The 17,594-nt window shown below is 50.5% G+C and overlaps 1 long non-coding RNA gene across 1 annotated transcript; it reads left to right on the top strand.

Annotated features, from left to right (window-relative positions):
* The first annotated feature begins 547 nt into the window (after positions 1–547).
* On the top strand, positions 548–11,496 carry LOC120603795 (uncharacterized). Its single transcript, XR_005653132.1, has 4 exons — positions 548–2,356; positions 4,344–4,516; positions 9,155–9,240; positions 9,349–11,496. It is a non-coding gene; the product is annotated as an uncharacterized LOC120603795 (long non-coding RNA).
* Positions 11,497–17,594: the final 6,098 nt, after the last annotated feature.

Below are 17,594 nucleotides of genomic sequence, written 5' to 3'. Positions count from 1 at the left end.
TCTGAGTCTTTGTTTCCTCCTGGGTAAACCTGGGTGATAATTCACACCTCACAGGTTTGCATGAAAAGAAATGGGGCAGTGTGAGCAAAGGGACCACATACTTACTCTAATAGATATTGCGCAGGATATACCGATACCAAAAAAGTCTTTTTTATCTGGAAATCAGTTTAACTGGGCATCTTGGGGTTGTTGTTGTTGATCTTGTTGTTTTTGTGTTTGCTACACCTGGCAACCTTAGCATGACATGAAATCACATTCAGTAATGTTCACTGAATGAATAAACGGAGCTAAAATATATTAGCTAAAGGAACAAATGAAGAAGTGGTTGAAAACCCCTTTCTAAAGGCATTATTATTGCTATCATCATCGTTTTTTCTCTTATGGTTCCAAAATTCCTGCCTCTGAGAACATTCTTGCTCCTGTCTCAGGCTCAAGCAATTGGGGAAAGCTGGGGCTTGCAGAGGGAAGTGACTCACCAAAGGCCCTCTGGGCCTGTCGCCTCTGAGGCAAGCCGGCCACACCCCCAGGCAGCTCCTGTCCTCCACGCGATAATAAAACCTGCCCCAGCTTGGCAACCCGTGACCCCTGTGAATCTCAGAACAGCCCCATCGGGCTAGGCCAGCTGCTCTTCCGTGGAGCCAGTGAGGAAACTGAGTCTCAGAGAGCCGATACGACTCGTCCAAGCTGATGGTGGCACCTCCCGGACACTGTCCCTCACCCTGGGGCAGAGTCTGGGGCTCAAGAGCTGCAGCTTGCAGAGCACCAAGCTCAGCTACAACTGGTGAGTCCCACGGCCCCACGCCTGCCCTCCCGGCTGCTGCTGGACAAGGACCCAATGAAGAATTACTCAGCCTGGGGTTTAATTCATGAAGGAAATTCCTCCTTCTGGCGGCCTTCCACAAGTCCCCAGCTCCACGGCCGGGAACTGCCTCCCCCCAGGCTCAATTACCTCCTGGCAGCGCCAGCAGATGTGGAAACCCAGGCTTGGCTCGGAGCTGGCAGACAGTGGGTGGTAGGTGGGGCTTGTGCCAGATACACCCTGCCAATGCAGCCAGTTCTGCATTTCATTCAGTCATTCAACAAACATCTGTGGAGAGTCTGATCAGGGCCAGTCACTGGGCCCCTTCTTTGTGTTGGCTGTAAGGAAAAGTGGGTCAGATGATGTGTGTTTAAAAAGCCCGACACACAGCAAGTGCTCATGTAACTATCCTTCGCCTCCGAGCACTAACTGTGTGCTTGGCACCAGGCTTAGCCCTGTCTGGCCCATGAGGGAGACAGGATCACACTAGGAAAGCAGAGTGAAGACGGGACCAGGAAGTCGATGAACCCAGCTAATGCCTGTGGGCGTGGACCGTGGTGCCAGGAGCGGTCCCAGTGTTCTCCCAGCAGGACCATCGCCATCCCTGCTACAGACGGTGGGGAGAGAGGACCAGGATCTGACGCCCACAGGACTGACACCTGCTTCATATCTCCCACATTTAGGGAGAACGAACAATTACAGAGTACCTATTAACGGAGTCAGCTCCCTTCAATGGGCAATCGATCCGCTTATTCATTCGACAGATGTTTATTGAGACCTACCATGGATGAGGCACCGGGCACGCAGCAGTGAATGAAGTGAATAAAGCTAAAACTCTGTACAGTACTGGTCAGAGCACAGGGTCCGGAGCCAGATGCCTGGGTTCGAGTCCCAGCTCTGCCACCCACCAGGGGTGTGTCCTTGGGCAAGTAACTTGATCACTCCGAGCCTCAGTTTTATCTTCTGAAAAATTAACAATAAGAGTACCCACTTCATGGAGTCGTGAGGATTCAATATACTCCTCCATACCTAGTGCTAAGCTCAGAGTCTGATATGCAGTAACAGCTCAACACATATTGAGTATTTTTCTTTTTAATCTCCATTTTCAATGAGTAAACTGGGTCTCAGAGAAGGTATGTCATGTGCTCAGTGTGAAAAGCTAGCTGAGTTGGAAGTTGAATCTAAATGGCCAAAGGACTGACAGAGCCCCATCTTCGAGGCCCCATCTTCACTCTGTTCCAGCTCAGAGAGGTCCAGCTCCCAGCCCCCTTCTCCTTTCTCAGCACGACTTTTAACCTTGGTCTTCAATGCCCTACAAGGACATGTACGTGCAGTGTCCCAAGGACCACCTGCATTTAAATTTTCACCGGATGTTCATCTCCACCAGCTCCATTCCAGATGCGCAAATATGCCTGTGTCCATTCAGGGCCCTGGGGTCTGTGTTTTCATAAGGGTCCCTGGTGGTTGCCGCACTGGGGACTAATGCAGCCAACTAGGCCTGGAGCAGGGCTGAGATGGAGGTCATCAGGTAGAGAGGGAGCACAACCTGGATGTGAGGTGAGCTGGAAGCGGTTTTATTTCAGACAGGAGGAGGGGGTGGGAAGGATGAAGGAATTAAAGAAGGAAGGAAACAAGAGAAGAGGAAAGGGAGGGAGGGCACAAGGAAAGAGAGAAGGAGAAGGCGGGGGAGAGAGAGAGAAGAAAGAAAAAAAGAAAGAGAGAAAGGAAGGAAAGGAAGGAAGAAGTGAAAGGAAGGAAGGAAGGAAGGAAGGAAGGAAGGAAGGAAGGAAGGAAGAAGGAAGGAAGGAAGGAAGGAAGGAAGGAAGGAAGGAAGGAAGGAAGGAAGAAGGAAGGAATAGCGAAGGAAGGAAGGAAAGAAGAAAGAAAGAAAGAAAAAAGAAAGAAAGAAAGAAAGAAAGAAAAGAAAAGAAAGAAAAGAAAGAAAGAAAGAAAGAAAGAAAGAAAGAAAGAAAGAAAGAAAGAAAGAAAGAGGAAGGAAAAAATTCTCATCTGTCTCAAGTTTGCCCAAACTGAGTTTGGGGCCAAACCACAGGGCTCTCATTTCTCCCCTGATTTTTCTGCCAGAGGCAGGAAACATTCTCCCTTGGGAGGCTCAGAAATAGCTGAGTTCAAAAACCATGCTGGGTGAGAGGGTTCCAGGCTGGGGGGAGGGATTTACACCAAAGGGCTCCGTGGAGTCTAGAGGTTCAGGGCACAGCCACTGGCGCCAGTCGGCCTGGGTTCAAATCCCCACTCTGCTGCTTCCTAGCTGTGTGACCATGGATTTGGCCTCAGTTGCTCACCCGCAAAGTAGGAACCATAATGGTACCAGGCACGACTGCACGTAGGTATTCAAATTTCATCATCACGACTCACTTTCTCTCTATTTTTGCTGGCTCCACTCTCATTCAAGCTCTCCTCCTCGTTAAAGCAAGATGAACCCCACACTCCAGGATTCCACCCAACCAGCAATCCCAATAGAAAGAAAATGCCTCATTCTTTCCCCGGGCCAGCCAAAATCCCAGGCCAGCCAAAATCCCAGGCCAGCCAAAATCCCAGGCCTGCCTCTGACTGGCTGAGAGGATGCAGTGCTCTGATTGGCTAGTCCTGGGTCACATGCTCCCCACTAGCGATGGAGTTGACTCCACCCAAAACCCTGGGACTGAGGATTAGAGTTGGGCAGTGGGTCCTGGATAGGAACCAACAGACATCTTCTGTGGGGGCCACAAGGGACAAAATTTCGAGAGAAGGTGGACTTGACACATAGCATATGCTACTTTATTTACTTGATCCTATTAAGCTTCCCGACAATCCCCTTTGGAAAATATCCTTTGGGGTAGGTATGGATGGGGTGAACCAACCCGGCCAAGGCCACCAGAGCCGGCCTCAGCTCCTGAGCCCTTCCCTCCACCCCTGACCCTCTCCAATCTCAACTTGCAGGAGAAAAAAAAGTAACAGGGACAATTTATAGGATACTTGCCCGAAGAACAGTCGCGTCCACTTCCTCATCTCAAACCCTGTCTCCACTGTCCCTCCCCACACCTCCTGAGGCTCCCAGAGGTCTGGGCACTTGCCCCAGGTCACACAGCAGGGAGAGGAGAGCCAGGGTCTGGGCCTGGCACTGCCTGGTTCTACTTGGGGCTTGGAGGCAGGCTGGCTCTCACTCATGGGGCCAAGGCAAGGGTAGGGGTAGCTGGACCCTCTGAAAGGCAGTTGGGAGAGTGGGCTCTAGGGATAGGAGGCTTGGGTTTGATCTCCCTGAAATCCTGTTGGCCCCAGGAAGGCCTGAGTGCCTTGGCTTTCTGGGTCTCACTTGCAAAATGGCCCTAAGCCCAGGAGCTGTCCCCTGGGGCTGTTGAGAAGTTCCTGTGAGCTAATGCTCCCAACTAACACTTACTAAAAGGCTATGCCACATGACTCTGGGACCCCGAGCCTGGCCAGCAGTGTGGGGCTGGCTATGTGGTGAGCACTTAACCCAGATTATCTTCTTCTTCATGACCGCCTGGAGGGAGGGGGTGCTATTATTATTATCTCCATTTTACAGAAGAGAAACTGAAGTACAGAGAAAAGTGACTTGCCCAGAGTCACATAGCCAGGAAGAGACAGAGCAGGAGATTCGAACCCAGGCCAGTCTGCTCCAGAGCCCACCTCTTAACCACCACCCAGTGCCCTGCACACGGCCGAGGCTAGCTAGCTGCCATCACTACCGCTGCCACTGTGAGTATCTGCCCAACTTTCTGTAGTTAGCATTCTACCTTGAGTTGGGAAATAGGGAGGCCCAAATTTCCCAGTATCCTGTCCCAAACAGCCACCCCATTGTGATCCTGCTGGGGAAATTGAGGCACAGAGCGGGTGTGTGTGGTGCCCAAGGTTGCACAGCCCTGGGATCAGCTATGCTTCACCATGCAGCCAGTGTCTCCTGGTCTCTCCACCCCTTGTTACACACACACACACACACACACACACACACACACACACACTCTCTCACACACCTCTCTGTGGGGTAGGGGTTTCCGCTTCTTCCCCCCGGCTCCACGCTGGCTGAGGGACATTTGTTACTGTGTCAGTTCCAGCTCCCACCCTGATGGGGGGCCAGCAGGCAGGGGGCTTCCTGGCTGCTCTGAGGGAGGAATGCGCCCCCACCCCCAGCTCCATATGGCCTCCATCCCAGCCCCATCTGCTTCCCATTGCCTGACGCGGGGCCGCCGGAGCCCGCCTGCAGGGGTGTGAAGTTTATGTGGCTGGGCCTGGAGCTGGCGGTGACAGGGCCACACACGCTCACACAGACACACACTGGACACCCCCACCAACCCTGATGTGTGTGCACACTCATGCACACACACAATATTCACTCTCCCATTTGTCCCCAAATATACCCACATTCTCATACTCACATCAGAGCCTCCCCACCCAGACACAGACACACACCAGAGACCTCCAACTCCCACACAAACATACNGAGCCCCCCATATACCCATTCACAAATAGACTCACAGACACAGTCACACTGGACTGGGCCACCCACTGACACAGACAACCATACCTTCCCAATATGTGACCCCACAAATACACACACACCCCTGCCCCAACACCCAGACACATACACACTCACCCAGATTATACAAACACAAAACAGTGATCTATACATGGGCTCAGGTCCCAGAGAGGCCACCAGGCACAGAGTGGTCACTCTCCTCTCTCACCCACCCCTGCATCTCCTGCAACCCCCAAACCTGGGAGCTGCTTTCTAGGGCCAGACCCCTATGACCAGCATCTGACACTTGCTGTCCTGCCTCATCCTATTCCTTCCTAGTGGCCAAGAGTAGGAAGCCCGCTGAGGAATGAATGAATGAATGAACGAATGAATGAATGAACAGAGCTAGGCAGTAAGAAACAAAGAAAGCCTCCCCTTTCTTTCTGGTGACTCCATTTCTGGCTTGTAGAGACAGGCAGCTACTGCCTGAGGCCATCCAGAGCCTGCCGAATTAGGGCCCAGATCTGGGGGGCTGCATTCAGATCTCTCTCTAGAACACCTGAGGGTGTCTACACCTGACTCACCTGGGCTCCTGGGCCATCTCTAGAGAGACCTTTTCCCTCACCACCACCCCGAGGGCCCCTTGGTGGAATTCAGGGACCCATGAACTTGGACTGGGAAAGAAAGGTGCATCTTGACCTCACTAACCTCCCCCTGAAATTCAGCATTCCCTCCCCTCACGGGCGGATGTGGGAAACGACCCAGAGCCGCAGTAGCTGGACTATGGCTTTGTCACTCAGAAATCAGGTATTTCCATGTCCCTCTACAGTGTCGCAGAAGTGCATTTACCCCTTTCTCAACTTCAAAATTACCCCAGGTATTAGGCCCACTGCCAGATCTTGTCATTAAATGCATTAACAAAGAGGCACAGCTGTTACCATATCAAACATCTGGCTATTAAATATTTTAATAAATCTAGTTCAATATAATTGGTTTACTTTTAATCTTATACACTTTAACTTATAGATTTAAATCTAAATTTTATAAACATAAAGGGGTCCATGGCACAAAAGCAGATGAGCCCCTGAACTAGCCCAGGTACTACATTATTTCACACTTTTACCATTTTTATACCTTTTTGTGGTAAGGACCACAGTGAGGATGGGTAGCTTGGCCAGGATCACATACAGCTCTAAATGGCTGAGCTGGGATTTGAACCCAGGCAGGCTGGCTCACCCGTGAGTTTTATACTATCCTATCTGGAAACCCAAGGCCCAGGCCCCACCCCTAGGAAGAGGATCTCAGGGTCTAGGAGACCCAACCATATATACCACCCAGTCTGGGGACCCTGGGAACCTCCCGGCTAGCCCAAGGCAGATCCAGCCTGCAGCCCCAGCCAGAAGGGAGTGGAGGTGCACTTACAACGTGAGAGTCCTCACCAGGTCTGTGACAGGCAGGGCAGGCTCCCAGCTTCCAGGCCTGCCTGCCCTGCTGGGGCTGCTGCTGCAGCCAGATAAAAATGAGCTTCCCTCTGCAGGGCCCTGGAACCCGTTCCTCTGCTCACCTGACCCTTATCTGCGTGTCTTTAGCTTAAGAAACCTGTTCCCTACAAGCCAGAAATGGAGTCACCAGAAAGAAAGGGGAGGCTTTGTCTCCTCCTGCCTGGCTCTGTTCATTCATTCATTCATTCACTCATTCATTCCTCAGTCACTTATTGAGTACCTATTGTGTGCCAGGCAGAGAGCGGAGGCTACAGCATTCTCATCCAGCTCACAGGCAGCTGGAGGACACTGAGGAGAAACAAGTGAATAACAAGACATATAATAAAATAGGAAAAATAAATCAGGGACGGAGGGCAAAGAGAAGGGCCTGGGGGTGGGGGTGTGTTTAGACAGTGGTTCGGGAAGGCCTCTCTAAGGAGGGGACCTTTAGGAGAGGCTGGAGGAAGTGAAGAAAAAGCTGGGGGGACACCCCGAGAAGGAACAGTGTTACACATGTAGGGAAAAGGAAGTCTGAGGTCTGGTTGCCCTGAGCTCTGCTTTCTGCCTTTCTGGAGTCTGACTCCGAAATTGGGCCTTCGGGACCTTGCCCCCTCTCCACTTCCCCATTCCAGGGTCACCTGCTTTCCCTTCCTCCATTCTTCCTCCCATTCCTCCCTCCCTCTTGCTCCTTCCAGCCCAAAGGCTCAGGATGTTCATTGCATAAGCACGTGTGCGACTATTTCTTTCCATGAATCCCTCAGTTGCCCTGACTGGAATGGAAGCTTGGGAGTCCACAGGCTGGTGGTTCTAGCCCCTGCCCTTCCCCCAGCACTTGGCACAGTGCTTGGCAGATGAGAAAACTGAGGTTCGGGGAGACACCAAGGCGGACTCCAGCCTCACTATGGCAGCCTTGGGGCTGGGCACTCAGCTCTGCCCCACTCCAGGTCCTGGGCCCATAACCTTGACCTGAGGGCCTCCTCTTCTGGATGCCCTGATTTCAAGCTTAGCTCAGGACTCATCCCAAGTGGTGGGGAACAGCCCCAAAATCTGAACGTGCCACCTTTCCTGAATATCTCAGCCTCAACTTGTGGCTGATGAAATCATGTGAATCGTATCCCTCAACGCCTAGCTTTGTCCAGGGCTTCCCATGCGCTGGCCACCAGTGCACATATCAGCTCATTTAATCCCCGCACCCAGCAGGAGGCTTGGACCCATTTTACAGGGGAGGAAGTGGAGGCACCGAGAAGCAAGGCGCCTGGAAGGGAGTAACCAGGGGCAGTAATGAGCCGGGCTGAGCGGCACGGTGCTTCCTGCTCCCTCCACCTGCCAGGCGGTCGGTGGCAGGGGGTGGGGGCGTCGGGGAATGCGCGGGGGTGGCAGCCCGAGAGCCCGGCTCACGTTTCCGCCCGGCCCCGCAGCCCCCTCCGCCCCTGGCCGCCGCCGCTGCTGGCGGCCCCCTCATTAAGGCGCCTTGCCTTCCACCTCCGAATTTTCCACGCAGGGTTAGCCTGGCGACGCGCTGTCTGCGGGCCCCATAAAGGCCGCCGTGTGCTGCATTCGTCTCGCTGGGGGCCGGCGGGGGAGGGGCCGGCGGCCTGGAGGGGCGCCCGGCCTGCGAGGGTGGGGGCTGCAGCCGCGGGGCCCTGGCCTGCTCCTTGCAAGCAGGGCCCCCTTCCCGAGATGCAGCCTGGAGAATTTGCACATTGATAAACATACATTTAAAAACAAAACAAAACAAAAACACCAGCCGGCATTTATTGAGCTCTTCTAAAAGTGCCAAGAGAACTTCAGAATGGCGTGTCTCATGAGACGCCCCCCTAGCAAACTCAGTGTGAGAAAAGCGTCTCTGAAGCCCGTTTTGTAGGAGAGAAATCATGTTCCGCGGAGTTGAAATAAATTGTCCAAGGTCACACAGGAGGGGGTGGGGTCACTATAATGAGACTGAGCACAGCTCAGGCTTCTCTGAGGAGCACCTACTATGTGCCAGACACTGTTCTAGAGATCAGGATATGGCAGTGAACAAAAGACAAAACTCCCTACCCTCCCATGCCTGGGGGAGACAGACATGGGCCAATAAACACCTAAAATAAAGTGTCAGAAGCTGGTGAGTGCTCCCGGGGGTGGGTGGGATAAAGCAGGGGAGGAGGCGGGTCATGAAGGTGGTAGGGAGGGGCTCTGTGGGAGGGTTGGGGAGGGCATGACATGGTTCACTGGATGGTCAGGAAAGGTCTCTGAAGGTTGGGGTCACGTGGACATCTAGAGAAAGGGTGTTCCAGGCAGAAGAAACAGTGTGTGCAAAGGCCCTGGGGCAAGAGCTTACTTAGCTAGCATTTCTTCATCGTTTACTTTAAGTATCTCTCATGCATTATCTTTTTCCATTCTTTTCAACCACTCTGCCAGTCCAGGAATCTGTATAATTCTCCTTTCTCAGCTGAGGAGTTTGAGAATCAGAGACATTAAGCTGCCTACCCAAGGCCTCTCAGCAGGTCAGTAACCAAGCTGGGGTTTAAACCAGGCCTCTTGCACTCATAATGATGTGATACATTGATGTGACATGGGCAAGGCTAGGGCTGATTCCCCATCTTTTAACACAGGGACTGGCCAGGGACTGAAGAGGGATGAAAAGGAGGAAGAATTTCAGATCAATGTCCATCTCGCACCCATTGGTGGTGGGCTTCGTCCTGGTGACTCATCTCTATGTGAAGATGCAGGCAATCAAAATAATGCCTAACTTTTTTTTTTTTTCAAAATTGACTCTGTGCCAAGCACTTTGCGTACATTCGTGTATTCAACCCTCATATCAACCACTTTATGGATGGGGAAACTGGGACACAGACGGAAGCCCCTCGCCCAAGGTCAGTGGCAGAGCTGAGATTTGGACTCTAACGCTTGCACTCTAAACCCATACAGTGATGAAAATGATAGTCAAAAAGCCTCCAGCCAGCGTTTCCAGCATATCACATGTAAAAACTCTCCTCAGCCTAGGAAGTGCTACTTAGTTTTCTCCATTAGACTCATGAGGACACTGAGGCTGTGGGAGGGGCAGCATAGGGCGGTGGCAGAATTCTCCTTGCTTAGACAATGTCTCTCCACACTCCCAGCTGAACCTTCGCAGCTGGGACAGGCAGGATGTGTGACCAGAAATCGAAGATCAGAAGAATCACAAAGCCCCCTTAAGTATCTGTGAGAGTACTGGTTAGCCCAGTAGAATTTGGGCAAAGGAAATAATCAGAAAAGAACCCCCGACAGACTAGGAGAAACTATCCGCAAAAGACAGCTGACAAAGAACTCGTATCCAGACTATATAAAGAACTCTCCAAAGTCAATAATAAGAAATCAATTAAAAATGAACAGAAGATTTGGAATATTGTATAACTTCACTAATTAAGACATATGATTGTAAACAGTGCCTGGAAAGTTGTTCAAAATCATTAATCGTCAGGGAAATGCGAATGAAAACTACGAGATACCACGGAACACACGCTAAAATGGCTAAAATCTGAAAGACTTTACCAAGTGCAGAAGAGAATGGGGAGGAACTGGAACTCTCATGCATTGCGGGTCAGAAGGCAAAATGGTGCGGCCACTTTGGAAAACAGTTTGGCGGTCTCTTAAAAAGTTAAACATGTATTTATCATACAGTCCAGCAATTGCACTCCTATATATTTACCCAAGAGACATGAAAACATATGCCCACACAAACACTTGCCCATGGATGCTTAAAGCAGTTTTATTTGTAATTGCCCCAAACTGGAAACAATCCAAAAGTGAAGAGTATATCTATACACAGTACATCCACACAATGGAATGCCACTTGGCTGTAAAAAAAGAATGAACACACAGCAACATGGATGAACTTCAAAATAATTATGCTTGGGGTAAGGAGCCAGACCCAAAAAGAGAACAGACCATATGATTCCATTGATATAATTTCTAGAAAATGCGAACTGGTCAATAGTAAGAGAAAGCAGATCACCAGTTCCTTGGGGGTGAGGGGAAGGGAATAAGAAAGAATTCAAAGAAGAGGCATAAGAAACTTTTGATGGATATTTTCTCTATCATAATTGTGCTAGTTTCACAGGTGTATACATGTGTCAAAACTTATCAAATTTTGACCTTTACATATAGCAGTTTAAGTCAATTACATCTTGAAAAAGCTGTTACACACACATACACATGCACACGCATACATACCAGATACCACTATTCACCTCTCAGGATGGCTAAAATAAAAACTAAAACCTGAGGCTACCAAGTGCTGACCAAGATGTAGAGCAGCTGGAACTCTCTCAGACACTTCTGGTGGGGATGCAACATGCACAAAGCTGTGGAAAACAATTAGGCAGTTTTTTAAATCAAGTTAAACACATACTTACTATACAACCCAACAACCCCATCTTAGATATTTACCCAAAAGACATGAAAACTTACGTCCACACAAAACTCTCCATGGGAATGCTTATAGTGGCTTTATTCATAATTGAAAAAAAACTGGCAACAACTCAAGTGTCCACCAGCTGCTGAGTGAATAAACAACCGTGGGGTACGCATCCAGCAGAATATCACAGCGCTGAAAAGGAACACAGTGTCGATATGCTCAGCAACGTGGATGAATCTCACAGACAGTATGCTGAGCAAAAGAAACTGGCTCCTGAGGGACTGGAATGTTCTGTTTCCTGTTTCTTAATCTGGGTGCTGGTCCCACGGGCAGGTTCGCTTTGAAAAAAAGGTACTGAGTTGAACAGTTCTGATGCGTGCATCTCTGTACGGTTGTTAGACTTCCATTAAAAATTAGAAGGGAAAAAAATTCAGGCAGTTCAGAAAGTAAAATGTGAGGTCAGTCTTCCTCCTGCTCTGAGCCCAGCCCCCCAGGCCTCCTGCACGGAGACCACCAGACACGGATGCCAATACACATCTGTATTTACTCTTGAAACATTCTAGAAGGGCCTGCCTCTACCTAGAGAAATTCTTCCCCCTCTCTTGGGTCCCTGGTTTTTTACTTTTTTTTATTTTTCTAAAAAGTCTTTTTGAGGGCTAAAGGTTAGATAAGGACCATGCAGTCAGACAAGTCTGAGTTCAAATCTATACTTGGTCCTTATCACCCGGGGTGAGAGGGGAGACCTTGGGCTAGTGCCTCCTCCGTCAGGGACTCCAGTCTCCTCGTCTGTAAAATGGGCATGTGATAGTAACAGCCGACGCATCTCCCAAGGGCTGTTGTGACAACCTTCATTCCTGGGCTCTAGAACTGGTTATTTCACCTCAGCCAACAACTCGATGAGCTGCGCCCTTCCACGGGCCAGGGTGAGGAGGGAGAGAGTGAGCAAGAAGACTCAGCCCTTCCTCCCTCCAAGCTCCTCTATGGCTCCCTAGTACCATATTCCACCAAGGTCATCCACAGCCTTCTTTGATTAATTCAATAAATATATATGAGTGCCTGCTATGTGTCAGGCCCTGTACCAGGTGCTGTTCCTGCCCTCCCAGAGCTCAGATAGTCTGGTGGAGGAGGCTCTGGTCCGGGAAGGCGGGTGGGGCCAGGGAGGGAGTGAAGGGGCGGGGGTAGTAGAGTCCCAGGGTCTGTCCATCTGGTTGCTAATGTAGGGGTTGGCGGTTAGAACCCAGGCCCTGGCTGAATATACAGGTGGGTAGGGGGAGGCACAGGGCGGTGCTGGTAGAGAGGAATGGAGGAAGGTCGAGAGAGAGCAGAAATGTAAAGAAATGTGTTTCATCGTTTTCCTGTCTCCTCTCCATGAGGGCCAGTTTTGTGAATTGACACCGCCATCCACCACCCCCTTTCCAGGGTTCAAGTCCACGTCCAGGAGCGCTGGAATCCTTCCTCCGCCTCCCCCTCCCCCATTCAGTCATACTCCCCGCTCCCCGCTCCCAGCCGGTGCAGAGAGCCATCTCCCACCCACCTTCCTCCCACCGAAGCTCCAGCGGAAGCCACTGCCTGCAGGTGCCTCCTCCCTAGTCTTCCACTTCCTTTCTGTTCCCTTGGTCTGTTTCCCACACACAGCCTGAGGGAAGTCACTCCTCCGCATAAAATCCCCTGGTGGCTTCCCATGGCTTAGAATAAAATCCAAACACCTTTCCCACCTCATCTCTCACCTCCATCCCACCTCTGTCCCACGAGCCACACTCACCTCCTTGCCCTCGTTGAACACGCCAAGCACATGCCCACCTCAGGGCCTTTGCTCTTGCTGTTCCCTTTGCCTGCAGCTTCCTCCTCCCACTCCGGTTCTCTTCGCCTGGCTAACTCCTGCTCTTCACCATTTCCGAGAAGGGCTCCCCAAAGACCCCCGTGCCGCAGACTAGGCTCGTGCCCTCCTGCTGCAGTCTTTCCAGGTGACACTGCTCCCCTCGCTGGACCGTCGGCATCTTGAAAACAAGGACTTGTCTGTCTGCTGCCCCATCAGCAGTGCCTGGAACAGGGCCGAGCGCTCAGTCAGGACTCAGTGCGCATGTGCTGGATGCAGACATGACTGACCTACAGTCGCAGGGCCTCACAGCTGGAGCCGCAGAACTTCCGCAGACCTGCCCTCTTCCCAGAGAGACCCGGATGAGAGAGTCAGTGCTGAAGCCCATTGGGGCACCCCAGCCTCTCCTTCCCAAGGCAGTGGGCCCCACCCTGGCCTGGGGCAGGGAAAACCTAGTTCAAATCCTGGTGCTTCAGCAGAGATCCCAAGAGAAAGAAAAACGTATCAAAATTATACCTTATATATGGCCGTTTATTGCATGTCAATTACATTTTGAAAAATTGTTACACACACACTTACCTACTAAACTGGCTGAAATAAAAAATAAAAACAGTTGATAACAAAGTGCAGGCAAAGATGTAGTTAGTGCAAGTTGAATCCTGTCATTCATTGCTGTGGGCCACACACGACCTGAAGGGACCGGTCACAGCAGCACTCTTTATTAGAGCCGGAAAGCGGAAACAACCCACGTGGCCATCAGCTGACGAGTGGGTAAACAAAATTGCGGCATATTCATACAGTGGGATATTACGGGGCCCTAAAAATCTTGGAGTAGGACACATGCCACAACACGGATGAACCTCAAGAACATACGCTACGCGAAAGAAGCCAGACACAGAATGACACACGGTGGTTTGTGTGACCCATGTCTATGATTCCGTATTCGTAGGAGATGTCCGGAATAGGACAATCCACAGAGACAGAAAGCAGATTTCTGGTTGCCAGGTTTGGGGGAGGAGGAAACTGGGAGTGGCTGCTAAGGGACACAGCGTTTCTTTTTCTGGTGATGAAATGTCCTGGAGATAGATAGTGGGACTGTTGCACAACCTGGTGCATATACTAAAAACCACTGAACTGTATATACCCTTTAAAGGGACGAATTGTAGGGTACGTGAATTATATCTCAATAAAGCCATGAAAAAAAGCTTGGTGCCACCAATTTCCTCACAGCTGTGTGTCCTTGGGAAAAGCCCCTGTGCTTTCTGAGCTTAGTCTCTGCTTCACTCACTGGGTGGGACTCCTTACAGCCAGTAAACAGCCCTGAGTGGCAAATGTCCACACTCTTGGTGAATAACGGACCCACCGGGGCTGGAGGATAGGCTGCTCATAGACACAGAGGCTGAGGACAAATTCAGCCCACGGTGGGCACCGAAGGACACCAAGGCATCACCCGAAAGCCTTCGAGGAAGTGACAGGGAGACCATGATCACTAAGTGTGACTTCCTTCACCCTGGGACATTGCAAAGTCTTGAACATTGTTCTTCAGTGTGTGCGCGTGTGTGTGTTTCTGTTTAGAAAGAAAAAACATGCTCATCATAGAAAATTCAGACATCTATGAAGAAGAGAATTTGAACCCCAGCGACTCCACCATCCAGACAGAACCACCCTTTACCTCTCAGGCACACATTTCCCTGTCTGTGAGGACATAAGTGGATAAAAATGAAGGTAACATATTATGCAAATGAGACTATATGATTTTTTTCGGGCTGCTCTGTGAGCTGCTTTCGTCACCTGTCAGTACATGTCAGCACCTTTAGAAGTAAACACATGACATCTAGTTTATCCGTGAAAATATTGCTTGATTGTAAACCAAGAGATGCTCACTGTGAGGCAGCAGCAATAACATAGAAGCAGAAAAGGTGAAAACGGTAGAAAAATGGAATGCCCCCCTCTTCAGCAGCGCCTCCACCTCCCGCCACAAACAGTGGGCACACAAACAGCTCACAGAGCCCTCTTTTTTTAAATTTTCTTCCCCTCTCTTCTTTCCTTCCTGCCAGCAGGTATTCGTGGAGTACTAACCACTCATTCGTTCACTCATTCGATCCTTCAGGAAATATTTGGAGTACTTGTCATGCGCCAGACATTTTTCTTCCTCTGTTCCTGTGCTACATACACGATAGACATTTTAAAGGCGGTGTGGATATTTATAGAAGCCATGAAGTTTTCAAAATACGCAAGGACTCCCGTGAACACATCCAGTCCCCTCGTGCTGGGCATTTAGGTTGTTTATGGCGTTCTGCTCTTCTGAGAAGCACTGGGAGGGATGTGTTTATGTGCTTTTTATTTTATTATTGGGTCAAAGGTTGAACACGTTTTACTGATGTGCAAAGTGAGACCTAGAGAGGGCAGGGACTCACCCAGGGTTCCCAGTGAGGCATTGGTGGCACTCGAACCCACAAAGAAAGGGTCGAGAGTTTCTTAGGAAAGCCTTCCGACCAGCTCCAGGTCATTTCCCTGGGGTGAAATGCGTTTTCTTGGCTGATTCCGCCCCAAACACCCCCTGGAGCAAAACGTGGGGTTTCTCTCTCCTTGCTTCTGCCTTTTCCGCCTCCAACGAAGCACGTTTATTTTAGGCCATAGCACCAGCTAAACAGATGGGTTTGGGAGCTCAGGTTGCTCTCACCCGAGGCCCTTCCAGCTTGTACCCACAAAGCGGGGTGGTGGACACAAGACTTCATGGAGAATCTTCCAGTTCCCTCGGGGCCACTCAAGGTTCCAGGGGACACAGGATACCAGACCTGAGAGTCAGCAGGCCAGCTCTGGCCCCGAGACTTCACTAAGGATGAGGAGACCCAAAGAGCCAGGAACATTAGGATTATCCTGTGCGACCTTGGGAAAGTTCTCTACCTTTTTGGAGCCTTGATTCCTCTATCCGTAAAAGGGACATAATAATAGCCAGTATTTACTGGAGGCTTCACTTTGTGCCAGGCCCGGGGCCAAGCAATTTCTAAGTATTCATTCATTTAATCTGCACAACAACCCCGAGAAGGAGGGGCTGTTCTTCAGATGAGGAAATGGACACAGAGAGGTTGAGCCACCTTGCTCTAGGTCACACAGCAGGTAGGCAATGGAGGAGAGATGTGAGCCCAAGCGTCTGGCTCCAGCAACAAACACTTAACCACCATAGGCCCACCTCTTATACTCAGACTGCCTAGGGTTGTCTTCAGATTAAATCAGACAATCTAGGCAAAAACCGGTAGTGAACCCTCCTAAAATGTTAACTGTTATTATTATTGTTATTGTTATTTGCCTGACCTGATGGCTTTTTGCCTCATTGGTTTTTATTTCCCTCAGTTGCTGAACAATCCAGGCACAATTTCGTCCCAAATATCTATGATGCCACCCTTTCTTCTGCCTCACCTGCCACCACAGACGAGGGCAGGGGCCTCCCTGCTGCTAGCCTTGCTCCACGCAGCTGCCCAAGTGACCCTCTCGAAGAATAAACCCATTCGCGTCCCTCCTCTTGCGCGAACCTTCTCTTGGCTCCCCAGTGCGCTCAGGATAAATCTAAAATCTCCCCTCAGACCTGCCCCAATCCCAGCTGACTTCGCCCACCTTGGTTGGCTCTAGTACAATTCCCCCCGCCTACCACCCACCGCACCTACTCACGCACCTACTCTGAGATCAGGGGTGGAGAGAGCTTTGGCCTTTGGCTCTCTATCTTCCAGGAGCCATAGGGGCAAAATCTGACTCCCCAGGTCTCCTCCGAAGGCCCCCCTCCAGCTTCCCCACTCTCCCTCAGCGTTTGGGACCCATTCCAGGCCCTAAGATATGTTCAAGTCCCAACTCCCAGAAACTCATGTGATCTTATTTTGAAATAGGGTCTTTGTAGATGTCATCAAGTTAAGATGAGGTCATACTGGGTCAGTGGGCCCTCAGCCAATCACAGGTGTCCTTATGAGAAGAAGAGAGAACACTGAGAAATAAGGACAGGAAGAAGGCCACGTGAAGATGGAGACAGAAATCAAAGTGATGCAGCTACAAACCAAGGAGTGCCAGGGGCCCCCAGAAGCTGGAAAAAGCCAGAAGGACTCTCCCCTAGAGCTTTAGGAGGGAGCCCTGCCTTGCTGACACTGCATTTCAGACTTCTAGTCTCCAGAACTATGAGAGAATAAACTTCTGTTGTTTTAAGCCACTCAGCTGGTGGTAATTTTTTATGGCAACCCCAGAAAACTAATCTCTCACCCAACTGTGGGTGCCCAGAGTGGGTCCGAGGCCCGGGGTGTAGAGGGGAGTCTTGTCACATGGGTGGTCCTGCCCTCATGGAGTTCCTGGTCTGCAGGGAATATCCCCACCCCACCCAGGTACCACCCGGGTCCATCCCCCACTCCCATATCTGCACACGTGTTTGGCTGCCTACCTGGCTGGAAGTTTCTAGAAGGCTGGTTAAAGGACAAAACGGGCCCCTCTCTATGTGTGAGATTCTGGGCAAGCGAGTGCAGTAAGTAAAGACACAGACTCTGTTCTCCTTCAAAAGTTTTAATTACATCCACCCCAAAGGTAGAAAGAACAAAATGACACCAGTAATAAAAAAAAATAAAATAAATAAAAAACCTCGGGGTTCAAATCCCTGCTTCGCCACTACT

The sequence above is a fragment of the Pteropus medius genome, unplaced genomic scaffold (assembly GCF_902729225.1).
Source record: "Pteropus medius unplaced genomic scaffold, Ma_sr-lr_union100, whole genome shotgun sequence".
NCBI classification, from domain to species: Eukaryota; Metazoa; Chordata; class Mammalia; order Chiroptera; family Pteropodidae; genus Pteropus; species Pteropus medius.
This window is presented reverse-complemented; position numbering and strand designations above follow the sequence as displayed.